The sequence below is a fragment of the Halichoerus grypus genome, chromosome 11 (genome assembly GCF_964656455.1).
Source record: "Halichoerus grypus chromosome 11, mHalGry1.hap1.1, whole genome shotgun sequence".
Taxonomy (NCBI): Eukaryota; Metazoa; Chordata; class Mammalia; order Carnivora; family Phocidae; genus Halichoerus; species Halichoerus grypus.
The window spans coordinates 105371569-105387579 of record NC_135722.1 but is presented as its reverse complement, the minus strand read 5'-3'; the positions used below and the strand labels follow the sequence as shown (position 1 = coordinate 105387579).

Here is a 16011-nt window from a genome sequence, read left to right as displayed (position 1 = left end):
AAGATACTGTGCTTAGGTCCTAGGGGTCTATGTAAGTAAGAAACAGCCCTTATTTTCAAAGATTTTATTTATTTATTTTTATTTTTAGAGAGAGCGAGTGAGCTCACAAGCAGAGGGAAGGGCAAAGGGAGAGCGAGAAGTAGAGAATCTCAAGCAGACTCTGTGCTGAACACGGAGCCCAGTGTGGGACTCAATCTCAGAACCCTGAAATCATCACCTGAGCCAAAACCAAAAGTCAGATGCTCAGATTGACTGAGCCACCCAGGTGCTCCAAAAATCCTTATTTTCGAAGAGCTCCTGATCTAGTGTGAGGACAAGCCCATAGCACGAACAACTATCTAGTACACTATATAATATTTTTTTGTTTTATTTATTATTTTCCTCCATTATGGTGAAGGCAGATATGTATGTATATAAATATGTATTTATATATAACATATTTTTACTTTTTTGTTATATTTATATATTAACATGTTTTATATATATTAATATTAATATTATATATGTATATTTTTCTGTTTGCTTCACTCCTATGCCCCCATCTCAGGCAGATGGAAGTTTTGTGGGGCTTAAAGTTTATACAATATTTCAGTTTCCTTTGTAAGAAAAATAAGACAAAATTATTAACACAAAATTAGTTCTGAAGGGATACTTGTTTGGAATAAGAAATCACACTTAAGTGATTTAATTGCTTTTAAAATACACATTTATAAAGCTGACAAATAATATAAACACACATTTCAGAAAAATAAGATGATATTCTTATTAATTAAATGCCTTCACTGCCATACGTTTTCTTTGTATAGTTTTTGGCTACCTACTCCTTGATCATTTCATTTATTACAATAATTTTATAATTTCTATTTAAGATAGAATTATAATTCTTTCAAGGTTGATCCAATTTGTTTTTATTATTGGAAGTTTGGAGAAGTTTCTCTCACCTTGGTAGTTTGTTTGGTATCATCTGAGCAGCTGTAGACACACTTGCTCTTTGTAGTATGGTCACAGGGTTGTGTCCTATAAGCATAAGCCTTTTGATAATTTCAATTTTGCATGGTCTCAGTCTAAAAAAGAAAATAAATATATGGTGCATTTTTAATTGTATGAATTACATTATTGGATGTATTTTGGAAAGAAGATCTTGTTTTGTCTTAGAGTTGATGAGGACCAAATTGCTTATGTTTTTCCATATTTGGTTTTGGACAGACTAGTTTCTGGCTAGTGTGTTTAAGCCTCATTTCTCTGCCAGACACATACTTCTTGTGCTGGGCACTGTGGGAGATGTTCATCTTGCAAGACCAGGTCTGGCCCAGCATCTCTGTGTCACAGTGGCTGATGGGTGGGCACAGTGCACTGGGTATTCCTAGAAGCCATTCCTACTAGCAGAAAGGCTAATAATAAATTAACTGTGAACCATGTAAATATACCTCACTAAACCCAAAGTAAATATTGTCCACTTCAACTTCCCCTTGGTCAGATCCCCTGAGTACTTGCTGCATCTTCTGAGGGGAGGTCAGAGTGGGAAGACAGGGTGGTTTCAACTGCTAAGGTTAAAGTATCTTACTTGTGCAAATATGGCAGAAACGTATGACCACATGTTAGGGACCCTTCCAGGATATTAGAAGGTGTACTTTTAAGTGAGGGGCTCTGAGGTGCCATTTTTAGCCTTATGATAAAGCCACGTGGTACCTGGTACGTAGGGTAGTGCCCGGGACTGTGTAAATTGTGTGCTGGATGATTGAAGGATGATACAAAGAGCTCAGTGTCCTAACACAACGTTGCAAACATCCCGTGGAGGTTAAGTGTGGGCACGGTGGTGTCGGGAAGTATCTCCAACCGCATCTGGTGGAGAAGAGGAAGCAGCGACACGGTGTGAGGTGACACTTGAGTACGGGGCACACTTGGAGGGTTGTGCGTTTGTGGCAGAGGCCAGTTCGCAGGAATCTGTCATCTCGGCCCAGTGCTCCCTCCAGCACATCAGAGCAGCGGTTCCGTAGCTCTTCACCGCTTAGAAGCTGCTCCGCCGAGCCACAGTCGGCTCCCCGCTCCTGCCTGCTCTTTTTAGGACGTGATGCTGATACTCTGTGCGCTGAGGGGTGGGGTGACAGGGCAAGGAGTGCTTGGCTCCCTAGATGTTTTTACACTATGACACTGAACATGGCAAACATTTCTTTCACATGGAGGATTGTGTTAATTAATGTGCAGTTTTTTGGCTCCTGATTTTAGGCATTTACTTTTCTTTGGTCTTGGTGACAGCTCTGCTTTCTCACTTGTCACAGATACAGCTGCTACCAACTTTGCTTTCACTTACTCAGCACAGCACTGCTGAATGTCCGCTGTGCGTCAGGCACGGTTCTAGAGACAGGCGGTGTAGCCATGGACAAAACCAACAGTCTCTGTCCTCACAGAGTCTCTACGGCAGTGCGGGGCGAGGGGGGAATAAATACACACATACAACATAAAATAAGGTTAGATAGTATTACAAAGAAAAATATTGTTACATAGAAATTCTGTTACAAAGAAAAAAGGGAGTAAGGATGTAGAATGTGATGGGGGATTCTTTTAAATAGGGTGATCTAGAGACATTTGAGTAGAGAATTGAATTGAGTAATGGGCAAACCATGAAAATATCTAGGGGAATAGTATTCCAGGCAAGGAGAGCAGGTGCAAAAACCCTAAAAGTACTGCATACGTTTTCATCCTCCCCAGGGGACCTTTGCATTGCATCAAATGCTTGGGGGATGGGATCTGGGTCCAGTTGCTCTGTTACTGTTAACCACCTCTTCAGCTTCCCAAAGGAAGCTACAGAGCTGCCTACCCTGGAGCCGAGACCAAGAAGTGGGCCCCAGGTTCTAGGAATGTTCATCCTCCGACTCACAGCCATATCAGAACCCTTGCAGCGAGGGGTTAATTCTCCTCGGTGGTCTTTGGAGCACTGGGGCCAGTTTTGGTCTCTAAATAGGGTGATGAGTTTCCTGTCTCTGCTAAAGGCTCAGCCCCGGAGTCTCTAGTATCTTACTTTTCAGCAATATTACCTTTTACTTGCTAATATGGGACTTTGTTTGCATGGAGTATTGGTCCTAGCAGCAGGTAGTCTCTGTTGTGTTTAATTACCTGTTTACTGCATCTGCTTGCTGAGATGTCTAGTGGGAGAGAGTTGGGGCATTCTGGGAAGGGTATGGACTCTCTGAGGGCAAACTCATCCACCACTCAACAGCCATATGGCCTCAGGCAAATAATGCCTCTGTGGGTCTCAGTTTACTTATGTGTAAAATGGCTAAAAATGAGTCCTCCTTGATGTAAGTCCTTCTTAATTCCATTTCTCAATTCCTGGACAACTCCTAGCTGTGGTAGTGTTAAATTACCTTAATTTACCTGGATGATAGAGTAAGAGACACTGAAGTGCACAGTGAGCTTGCTCCCTAGATGGCAATCTACTGGTAGACCCACTAATTTTAATGATCACTCATTCACTTTTTCTCTTGGCAGTCAGACACTAGTTACTGGCTCTTGAGAGAGCCATTAATCTTGTTATTGGGTACACAGGCTGGGAGAAGAAACATAGTGTTCAAACTCTAACAAATGGCTCTCAGACATTGCCTCCTAAGTGTTATGGGTGGATCCAATGGCACTTGGAAGCTTAGATACCTGGCCTGGAGGGTATTGTCTGCTTTTCTCAAGTTTGAGCTCTCATGTGAGCTCATATGGTGAGAGTTGCTGTGAATCATTGTGAATAGCTCCTGGGAATAGCAGCATGTTTCCAGGGGATAGCAAATAAGTAGGGCCCATCTTTTCTATCCAATAAGTAAGTTATTCTTTCTAAAAACTGTGAGATGATAAGTCTTAAATGATAGCCGGCAAAGTCTATCTTTACTAGACACTGAAATGTCTCTGAGAAAGGCTATTCTGCAAAGTAGGTTGGCTTAGACAGGATCACTGCCTTGCACGGAAGCACCTGTACCATTATCCTAACAGAATGTTGTGTGTTCATTACCTGATGAGTCTGTTATTGTATCATCTTTTAAATCACAGAAGGGTACAAGTAAATGCCCTAAGTGATTAGACCCCCCCCAGCCTAGAAGACTTAATAAATCAGAGGCTTGTATAATAGGGCTCTTAGTGGAAAAAAAATTGTTACTTATTTTAGGAACTATTATCTTAATCTGTGTTTTCTCCTACATGTACTTACATTGTTGCTGTGATATCTGCCTCCAGTGTAGCCAGATAGCCCTCAAACGGGCCACCTCCATGCTAGTGAAACCCCTTGCTGACCACGGGAACTGGTCACGAGGGCTGAAGTGTTGGAGGATATCATCTGGAGGATGTGACCATTAGTTGACCCTTGAGCTGGATCTGGACACTTGGAGGCTTCTTACCTCCTCCCCTGTCTTTGGAATGTATGTTCAGCCCACCATTCCTGCAGCCAAGCCATTTTCAAGGACACAGGCTTGAGAGAACAGTGTGTTGTTGGGAACATCTAGATAGTACACTAGACTGAACCCAGTTAAGTCCTCTATATAAACTTCTAAGATTCTGGAAGGTGGGTGTGGAGATCTACTCTCATCTTAGGGCTGCTCAAGACAAGCCTCATATGTAAGTTCCCTTGCATACTAAACCTGTCACCTACGAAAGAAACAAACAAACAAAAATTGTGAAGAAGGCAGAACAGATATTCTTTTCACTTATTCATTCAGACATTCATTTATTCATTCATTCAGTTATCACATATTGTGTCTCAGGCAGGAATGGGTTTTTTTTCTTTTGTATATGTTATCTCCTTTAATTCTCAAGATGCCTTAAAAGGAGTTCTCAGAGTTCCCCCTTTCCACATGAAACAGCTTCAGAAAGATGAAGTACTTATCCAAAGTCCCCAGACTAGGAAGGATCAGAGCAGGGGTGATTTTCAGCAGGTGCACACCAAGGAAACTATACTTTTTGTTAAAACATCAAAATATTTCAAAATCTGTGATAAATAGTCACTGCCTGGGGCTTCTCAAGTGCCCCATCCCTCTCCTCTGGTCTCTTCCCCCCACCCCCAATTCCTTCCCATGACTTAATAACGAACTGCTCAGTGCCTGGCACAGCAGGGAGCCAGGATCCTGCTCCAGCATGGCAGCCCGTGTTGGTTCAGATTGGTCAGTGCCTCTGCCATGCTGGTCAGTCTTTGAATATCACTCCTGGACAGAGGGGAAATCAAAGTTTAAAGAGATGACATGGGTTGTTGAGTGTCCTAGGGAGGACTCAAACCCGGGTGTTCTGACTCTAAGTTATATTTTGTTTGCTTGTATGTTTCACCAGCATGACCCTATCTCTCAGTGAAAGGAATTGGAAATATTGAGTCTATAGATTTTAGATTTTTCTCTCTAAACAAAAAATTTAAACATTATATGGCTTACTTCTCAACAGGTTATTTAATAGATATGCCCAACATTAATTGGTGTAAACTGTAATGCTTTTATCAGACAGAAGCAAATAAGGGAAGTGTCTTGTGCAAAGGGTTTGGTTCTGGAATTTGTGGGGGTTAGTAAATTTAGGGTGGAAAACAGCACACTCTTTATCAGGAGTGTGCTTCTGTTCTCAAGCATATCTCATTTCATCCTCACATCCCTCAACAGAATCTCCTCATAGCTGGAGTGTCCCTGAAATTTCTGAGCATTTACAGTGACATAGCCGCTGTAGGCAGGGCCTACAATCAAGGCATGACGGAGAAGGAGGGAGTGCTCTGTGAAGAGCTTGAGCATCTTGGGGGATACAGAAGGGAGGGTTAAGAGGGGGAGGGAGTGGGAGGGTTGAGGTTGTAACTGGAGTGAAGAAAGCTCAGAGCAGCATGAGGATGAAGGTGTGTGAAGGGATAAAGGACTGGCTGGCTGGCATTTGGGGCAGGACTCAAGGAGAAGAGTGCAGGGCGCCTGGGTGGCTCAGTCGTTAAGCGTCTGCCTTCGGCTCAAGTCATGATTCCAGGGTCCTGGGATCGAGCCCCACATTGGGCTCCCTGCTCTGTGGGAATCCTGCTTCTCCTCTCCCACTCCCCCTGCTTATGTTCCCTCTCTCACTGTGTCTCTCTCTGTCAAATAAATAAATAAAATCTTTAAAAAAAAAAAAAATGAGAAGAGTGCAAAGCTGGCCCCAGTTTCCCAAATGAAGGAACCATTGAGGTTCTTTGAGTGCTGATGGGGCTGAGGTCCTAGATGGGGTCAGGGACTCAGAGCACATGCCAGAAGATGTGCCTTTGTCTCAGGTTCCAAATGGGATGTGGCAAAGAATGCCAATGTGCCTCCACAGACGCCCTTGTCCACCTGGGCAAGAGACAGGATTGCTCTGCTCCCAGAATCTTCACCTTGGTTTAGAGAACTCCTATCTCCTATAGCTGGGAGGAGCCAGCTGAGGCCTGGGTGGGTTCTGCTGGAGAGGGGATTGCAGCCCAAGTATGCAGACAGTGGTGTGTGTTTGCTCCCAGGATCTTCCTCTCGTGCAGTAAGCATCATCAGCCATCAGCCACGGGTCGTAAATGTGTTACATGTCAGATTTGAGATTCAGTGAATTATCCTTCCCCCCACCGCCATTGAAAAGATTCAGTTTCTGGGAAAGTCTAGTTATATTCAGACTCGTTTTATTCAAATTTACTTCAAAAGTCTAAAAGCTGGAAGTATGTTCTCTCTGTTGTTAAGAATCCATGCCTTTAGAGGAAGACATTCTATTGACTTTAACTCATAGTTCTGGAGGTGTCACACTTACTTCACACTGAGACCAGAATTCAGTCTCTCTCACTAAATGCTGAACTCTTGAAGGTTGGTTCAGAAGGGGTGTTTGATAAATGTTTGCAGAGCTAATAGTAAGTTTTTGACCATTTCTTGCTATGATGGCAGCTACTTCTTCTGTAAAAATACCTCTTTCAACAGTCCTTTCTTTTGCATTCTTGCCATCTCCGACCCCCATGATAGCGCAGGCTCTCATATCTCATACACTGGGTGGGCTTTTTCACTAATGTCTCTTCCTCCAAAATCTGCTTTCTCCAAGCTATCCTGAGGATTATTACCTACTATCTGCCCTAAAACGTTATGTTTACCGTGCCAATCCATTGTGCAAAAGCCATCCCTGGATCACTCCCTAAGTGGTAACAAGTAGTGTTCAGGATGTGGCACTGAATGCCTTCCATTATATGACCAACATTTTCCCAACTCAGTCTTTTATTTATCCTTTAGGAACCTACCTTTTCAGCCAAATTGATAGGTTGACTGTCTTGTGTTCATGCCTTGCACTTTCTTACCTCTCTTTCATTTTTTTAATGTTCCCCTTGCTTGGAATAGCAAACTTTCTCTTCTACTTATTTGCTGCTTTCTGAAACCAATGCGTGTTAAGAAATTCTGTGGTATTAGCTATAAATACAATGAGAATTCACTTGAGGTGAATCTAGGCTTTCACTCCACCGACATTGATTGAGCTTATTACTATGTGTTAGCTCCTGTTGGGCAATCATACTAGTAGTTAAAATGTATACGCTAGGCGCTATCCTAAGTGTTTTACATATAATTGCTCATTGAATCCTCTTAATTAATGTAGCTCAAATAATAATACTTTACTCTGAATGTGAACCACATAATCTCATAGTCTTGTTGGGGGAGACAGAAAGTTAAAGACCATTATGATACTATGTGGTAACAGGGTTAATCGCATGGTGTGTTGTGGGATTACATGTGGTATGGTAGTGGTTTTATGTTACTGTGGAACAAATCATCACAAAACACAAATTTATTATCTCACAATTTTTGTTGTTCAGAAGTGTGGGCATGGCATCATTGTATCTTTTGTGTATGGTCTTATTTGCCTGAAATTAAGGTGTCAGACTGTGTCTCATGTGGAGCTAGTGATTCTCTTCCAAGATTACTGGTTGTTGGCAGAATTCATTTCCATGAGGTTGTAGGACTTGTCCCTTATGTCCTGCTGGCTGTCAGCTGTCAGCTGTAATTCTCTTTTCTCTCCTAGGGGCCTCTGTAAGGTCGTTTCCTTGTGGCCTCTTCCAATGGCACCTTAAAACACCTTCATGCTTCAAACTTCTTACTTCCTCTTCTGCAACAAGCCAGATAAAAGTCTGCTTTTTTAAAAAATATATTTTATTTAACTTTTTACTTTTTAAAAGTAGGTTCCACACCCAGCATGGAGCTGAACATGGGGCTTGAACTCATGACCCTGAGATCAAGACCTGAGCTGAGATCAAGAGTGAGATGCTTAACCGACTGAGCCACCCAGGTGCCCCAACTGTGCTTTTAAACAGTTCGTCTGATTAGGTCAGGCCCACATGGATGATCTCCCAATTAACTCAAAGTCAACTAATTCATAACTTCAATTACATTGGCAGTATCCCTTTGCTTTGCAAGGCAAGATAATCATAGTAGTGATACCCTATTGTATTTACAGTAGGGGGAATTATATGTAGGAGAGAGTCCTTGCAGGTCATCTTGGAATTCTGCCTGTGGACATATGGGACAAGCCCTTCACCTAATTTTGGGATTGAAATGGGAACAAGTAAAGCAGGAAAAAGCTTTTCAAAGGAAGTGATATCTAAGCAGAGAACTGAAGGGTTTATAGAAATTAACCAGGTGACCAGGATGGTAGGGGTGATATTTGATATAAACCAATGTTCTTTTTGTTCCATATATTTCTTTTTGGCACTGAAATCTTTCATTTATTTTGTGTTTTTGATCCTGATATTTTCTTCTGCACTGTAACCCATCCATTTATTTCAGATGGTAGCTAGGGCAGCCTGGGCTTACAGCTTCAGGGAAGGGATGGGTCAATATTTAGCTTTTGTGTTCTACAGCAGACTTTTAAAATTCATGGAAGAACCAGTAGATAAAAGGCGAGTGTTTTTTTCTTTTTTTTTTCCAGATCAAAAGTTAAAACCCCGAAGAATTAAGACACAGAATTTTGAATTGTTAAGATTGAGAATCTGTCAGAACCAGTTTTTTTCCAAATGAAAAGATAGAAATTCCTCCTAGAAGAAGAGAGGAGAATTGATGAGAAAAGAAAGAGTTAGAAACCAGTGTAGGTATCCGATCAGGGGTGATGTACCCTGTACTTGGTTTGAGCCCTGTCTGGGTGAGGACAGTAGAATCACAGTACAGAGCAGAGGCTCTGAGAGCAGGACGGAGCTGAGTCCTGCTTCCCTGTTTGGAGTCTTGAGAATCATAAGTCTTAACAAAGTTCCCCTGCCTCCAGGGCAGGAGGGCATTAGTAAAGAGGTGGCTGTGGGCATGTCTAGACAAAGAGGCCCGAGGTAGCCTCACTCCATTTTCTATCACCCCAGAGAGGCTGAGAATATGAACCGCAGACCTGACCAGGCTTTGTGGACAGAAAGCAAGATGCAGCGGACAATGCTGGGTTAGTTTGTAGAACCAGAGACACATGAGAACTCAAGCCCAATACAGATTTAATACAATAAAGACTGATGATGGGTCAGTGGGAGGGTGCACTTCTCAGCAGGTGCCAGAAGCAAGAGTGGACAATACCAAGGTGTTAAGGTCCTCCTTACCCATTCCCCAACCTCAGCATTATGTATAAGCCTTCCTGGAATTTAGATGCAGCTCTATGCAGAAGAAGAGGCTAAAAACCCATAAATAACTGAGAAATCTCTGATTTGAGCAAGAAAAACCTAACAGGACCAGGATTAAATTACTACCTCTAGTTGGTATGGAGGCTTGAAATGGAAATCACATTTAATTACAGAGAAATAGAATTACATTCCTGGATACCTGAGTTTGTGGCCTGGGAAATTTGTACTCACTGCATAATTGTGAAAATGGGGGAAATCTTTGTGCCCAAGGAGGCTGGAGAGGGAGGGACTGGATTTTAAAGGATTTGCAGGTCAGAGAGGACAGTGGGTGGGGAATGAGTATAGAGAGCCAGGGAGGGAGGGAGGTAGAAATGAGGGTGAAGAGGGCTGGGAGCCTCGTTGGGGCACAGAATCATGTACAGAATGTATTCAGATACGTGGTTGCACATGGAGGGTCTAGTCAGATTATGAAGGGCAAGGTGGGCCTGAAGGGGAGGTGCTGCATGGGGTTGTAAGATCTGAAGCTTAATAGAGAGGGGAAAGCAAGGCAACATTTCTTTAGTGATTTTGAGGGCCATGCACTTTGCAAATAATGTAATAACCTTCAAGGCATGTATTATCCCCATTTTTACAAATGAGTACACTGAGGGGATGTTAATTTCCTTCTCTAAATTAAAAAAACTGATGGTTGATGAAGCATGGATTTAGGCCCGTACCCTTGGCCTGCAGCAGGGGCCATTTCCCACTGCATCCCTGAGCCTTCCTTCAGTAGATTTTTGGATAGGGGAGAGTCCTGAAAAATTAGCATTTTTGAAAGATTGGCCTGGCATAACTGTGAATAATGGATTGGAGAGGGTAGAGGTTGGAGAGTAGAAGCTGGAGCCTTAATTTGGGAAGCAGGCTCGATTTGGGAGAAAAGATATCTCCAAGAAATGATTTAAAGGGAGAAGCTTCATAAGATGGATCTGGTAGACAAGACAGGTTTTTGTTTTTTATTTTTCTTTTCTTTTAGTCTAAATGATTTCCCTCCCCAGTTTTCAAAGATTTCAACCACATTCTCCACAAACCTGCAGCCATTAAAAAAGAAAAAAAAAAAAAAATCATATAACATTAAAAAGTAATAGCCCAGGGCTTTTCACTTTTGGCAGGTTTCTTTGAGGACATCTCGTTCTCATAATTAGTTTCCAGAAGGTATGAGCTCTACCTACAGCCTTTCAAAGAAATAGTTTAACTTTCTCCAGGCTTTTTGATAGGAAAATTGACTTAGCCACTGTTGCAGCTTGCCACACATCAGAGCTACACAGACTGTTCTTTTGTAACATATGGGAAAAGAACAATGAAAGCACAGTCCTCTGCGATGTCTGAAATTTATGCAGTTTTATGCCCACGTTCTCATGGAATTTCTGGTAACAAGACATCTGGAAGCTTGCTATCAGCAGTCTGCCATCAGCAACTGGTCCCTCTTTCTGAGGTAGGTCTGCATATCAGGGGCTTCCACTGCTTTGTGAGAAGGAGTTCATTTTCCTTCCTCTGAGGACTTGCCATCACCTGCAGTTACGTGGCCGTCCAGGTTCTATGTAATATGTCAGGTTCATTGGTCGCAAGCAGTAAAAACAGATGCTGGCTAGCTTAAGCCAAAAAAAAAAAAAAAGAAGAAGAAGGAAAAGTAATGGAAGATTCCCGAGGTGTTTCATGAGACTGAAGGAAAAGCTAAAAAGTTGGAGATCTAGGGCCGTTGTGGAGATCTCAGCAGCAGGACTCAGACTGTTGCAGGATTCGGTGCCCATGGTTCTTGGTCACGCCTCTGCCGAGAACGAAGAGGTAGACCAGACGAAGAATGGGCAGCACAGCAGTTTACTGAGTGATAGCACAAAGCTCCCAAAGAGGGCGGGACTGAGAGGGTTGCCACCAGAGTTTCTAAGTCTAGGGGTTTTTATGGGCTCGTTGGTGGGCTGTTTAATCTGATTAACCCTCCCCATCCGTCTGTCACCAAATCAGGTTTTTGTCCACACGCTCATCTACCTATTAGGTAGTTGTTCACGTGGGAAAGGGTGGAGGGCTCCTTCCAGGGTGCTATAAAATCCTTTTAAGGGTGATTTCCTCTTGGGGCAGGTGGGGGTAGGGAGCCCTTGTCCCTGCCTGCCTTTCTTCCGACTATCCTTCATTAAGACCTCTCTAGAGTCCTGAGATTCATGCCATCCAGCTATGAGGGCTGGGGTGTCTCCCATTCACAGTTTATATTCCCAGGAGAGAATCTGATTGGTCCAGTTAGATGTGGCGTTCCCTTTGTGTATCAAAGGTCTGTCTTGGAAGGGAGACTCAGTATGAGTCAGGCTGGCATCCTATAATAGGTTGACAACAGTGGACTTGGAGGCAGATAGATTTGGGTTAAATCCCAGCTGTTCTCTGTTCATGTGTTTATTCATTTACAAATATTTATTGAGAATCTACTGAGAATTTATTGAGAATGTATTTCATACTTATAGGTGTTCAATAAATGTGGGTTTCCACTTTCTAGGGAAGAAATATAGACATAGTCTCCGTGTTTAAGTTCTGACAGTCAAGTTCATTATTCAAACAAGAAAGAGCTTATAGACCCTACCTCTCCTTCTCTTAAGAAGACAAACCACAGAGGACCCTTGATATAAATACTGAGAGGTATTTAGGGCAACAAGTGAACTACTAGGTGAGACTTCAAGATTGAGTCTATAAATGTGAATTTGTACATTTTTCAGGAGGATAAATAGTAATACACATCAAAAGCTTTAAAAATGTTTATTTTTGACTCAGAGATTTGACTTCTAGGCATTTGTCCAATAGGAATAATACACCAAGGGTAGAGATATCATACTATAAAATATTCAACATGGCAGGTTTAAAATTAAAAAAAAAAAAATGGGTGGACTTCAGGCAAGGCAGCCCCAGCATGTCCCAGTGTCTGGGCAAGGTTTAAAATTTAGAAATGATCTGAATGACAATAGAATGGGATTGGTTAAGTTGATAACCATATTATATATGTAACAAACCACCTAGCCATTAATATCATGTTGTAAAAGACTATTGATATGAAAGATGCCTAGTAATACAAAGCTTGCAAAACTATCATTCCCATGTTTTTTGGTGAATAAACAAGAAAAAGTATATACCCATAATATCTCGAGATAACAGTACTTATCTCTAAGTAGTGATACAAGAATTCATAGTTTTTACTTTTTATTGATTGCTTATATTTTTTCAATCTTTTTCCACAACAAAAGCATTCTTTTTATAATTAAAAAAAAAAACCCACAACAATTAAATATTTTGAAAAAATCCCAACGATGCCAGTTTGCTACTTGGGAAAACTTTGCCAACACGAAGGCCCCAAATCACTTGGCTTCCTATTTTAATTAGCCAGTCAGATCCTACCTCCATTTGCTGCTGTCAGAATCTTGAAGGAAAGCTGACCTTTCTTTTCCGTTTTTTTTTTGTCTCTTCATAACAGAACCAGCCTTTACATAGTCCGTCCTAGGTCACTATCAGAACATCTGCACTTGGGAAGTAACTCAGGGGACGTTAAAGAGGCAGGAAGAGCAGGCTTGGAAGGATCTGCAGAGAACAGTAAACAAATGACGGATTTATGTCTGCCATTGGTATCCTTTACAACAAGTGGATCATGAAGTATGTTGTGCCTCTCCTTGAGCCACAGAAGCAGGACAAGCACTCCAGTTTGCTTTGTCCCCTGGGCTGTTTTAACTTTATCTTGAAGGGTTTAAAAGGAAAGAAAAATTTGAACTCGTAGCTTCTGCTCGTTGCTTGGCAAGGCTTTCCTGAGACAGAGGCTTTGTGGAGGAAGAGCTGGCTGTATGTTTGTGTGCACTTTCCCAACCACTCAGCAGCTCTGCATCTTGGTTTACTCATTTGTAAAATGGAGGTCATAATACCTGAGCATTTTGAAGGTTACATATCATGTATGTAAAGCACTGAGCATGTTCTCTGATGTGTTAGCAAGCACTAAAATACAGTAAATAGTATCATCATTTGGGGCTACGTGTTGTAGCCACGGGAAATCCAACTCAAAGTGGCTTGTGTGCTAGAGGAAATTCGTTGGCTGACTTATCTGAAAGGATGAGGGGTAGAGGTAGCCTTGGGTGAGATTTGATCCAACTTCTTAGTAGTAGCACCATAAAAATTTCTTTTCATCATTCCACCTGCCTTCACCACCAGTGAGCTGCCTACCTTGACACTCTGGGATCTCCTCTTCTGACTGTAGTCAAAATTTCAGATTGTCACTTTCTTTCCTACAGGGAAACAAAGAAAAAGTCTCCTCTGGTATTTGTAGTTGAAGAAAGAAGAGGTTTCTTCTACTTGAAACTGTAGCTTCAAGTTGCAGCATTATGTTTCGCTGGTCTTGATTAGGTGTCATGCTCATACCAAAGATCATGGCCCAGAAAATGGGGTATGTTAATTGTCTGGGCTCAATCAAATTCTGTCCCTAGAGTTAAGGTTGGGTTGAATCGCACCCAAACCACACAGCTGAGAATGAAGAGGTGGTTTTATAAAGGAAATTTGATTATAAAGGTTATTGGATACTCCCAGAAGGAGAGGGATGGATAGATGTTAAACTGCAAACAACAAATGTTTACTACTGTGGTTTTAATTTGCATTTCCCTTATAAATAATGATGGTCAGCAGTTTTAATATGCCTATCGGCTTCTCTTCTTTTGTGAAGTGACTGTCCGGTTCTTTTGTTCATTTAAAAAGTTGATTTGTAGGAGTTCTTTCTGTATTTTAGTTATGAATATTTTTGCCAGTGATATGAGTTGCAAATATCCTCTCCCATCTGTGGCTTGCCTTTTCATTCTCTTAAAGGAATCTACTAATGAACAGAAGTTCTTAACTTGAAAAAGTTCAACTTCTCGGTATTATTCCTTAGGATAGGTACTTTTTATGTCTTGCTTAAAAACTCTTTTCCAATCCCCAAAAGTAAATTTTAGGTTCAAGTGGTTTCATATACTAAGTTTAATTCCAGCTGGATTGCAGACCTAAATGTGGAGGGTAAAATAAACAATAAAGATCACTTTTGGGGGAAAGTTTTTAATTATAAATTCATATATTATAAATATATTTGAATTATATATCTAATAGGCATTCACGTGTTTTATTTCTTCTTGTGTCAGTTTTGGTAAGTTGTGTTTTTTATGGAAATGTGTTTTTTTCACCTAAATTGTTGAATCTTATTGGCATAAAGTGATAAGTAAGATTTCTTTGTTACCTCTTAATGCTTGTAGAAGGGCTTGGCAAGCTTTTTTCTTGTAAAAGACCAGATAGTAAGTCTTTTAGCCTTTATGAGCCTTCCACTCTCTGTCACAAGTACTCAACACTGCTGTTGTAGTGGGAAAACAACCATAGATACTATGTAAATGGTAGCCTGGCTGTGCTCCAATAAGACTTTATTTGTGGGCACTAAAGTACAACTTCCATATAATTTTCATGTGTCACAAAATATTGTTCTTTTGATTTTTTTTTCCCCTCAACAATTTTAAAATGTAAAAACCATCCTTAGCTTGCAGATTCTACAAAAACTGGTGGCAGCTGATTTGGCCCACGGGCCATATGGTTTGCTGCCCCATGGTCTGTAGCATTGGGAGCACTAGCTTCTCTTGCATTCTCCAGTTGATAATTTGTGCCTTCGCTTCTTCTTTTTCTTGATCAGTCTTGCTGGAGGTTTTCAAGTTTTATTAGTCTTTTTAAGAAGTAATTTCTGGCTTTGCTGTGTTTCTCTATAGTTGCCTATTTTCTATTATATTGATTTATGTTCTTTATTTTTCCATCTACTTTATGTTTAATCTTACATCATCAATTTTGAGGTTCTCTCCTTCTCTAATACAAGAATTTCAACCTATATATTTTCCTCTCCAAGCATTACTTTAGGTGCATCCCACAAATTTTGTATTTTCAAAGTCGTTCAGTTCACAGTATTTTAAAATTTTCCTCTGTTTTTCAATTTATGGTGCAAATCTTTTAGATGACATTGTTTTTTTCCCTTTTTCCTTTTTTACTCTATTCTGACAATTGCTTTCTTAATCATAGTGTTTTCTGTATTCATAATGTCTTCTCTATTTCCTCTCTATTTGTTTAATCAATTTTCTGTTTGTTTCTCTTTCCCTGTCTTCTTTTGATATAATCAATAGTTCTTATTATTACAATTGTTTTTTCTGTTTGCATTTTGGCAATACCAAATCATAGGTTTATATTGCAAAATGACTGCAATAATTCTAACTAACATCCATCACTACACATAGTTACAAACCTTTTTCTTGTGATGAGAACTTTTGAGATCTACTCTCTTAGCAACTTTCAAATTACAATACAGTATTATTAATTATAGCTGTATGCTATAAATTATGTCCTCATGACTTACTTATTTTGTAACTTCAAATTTGTACCTTTGGACAACCTTCACCCATTTTAACTACCCC

General features: G+C 40.8%; 1 protein-coding gene across 1 annotated transcript in view; it reads left to right on the top strand.

The window, feature by feature from the left end:
* The first annotated feature begins 1892 nt into the window (after positions 1-1892).
* Positions 1893-16011, top strand: part of C11H11orf87 (chromosome 11 C11orf87 homolog) — a 232970-nt gene continuing 218851 nt past the window's right edge. Inside the window, exon 1 of the mRNA XM_078059036.1 lies at positions 1893-1896. The gene's annotated coding sequence lies outside the window, so the exon portion shown is untranslated. The remainder of the gene's footprint in view (positions 1897-16011) is intronic.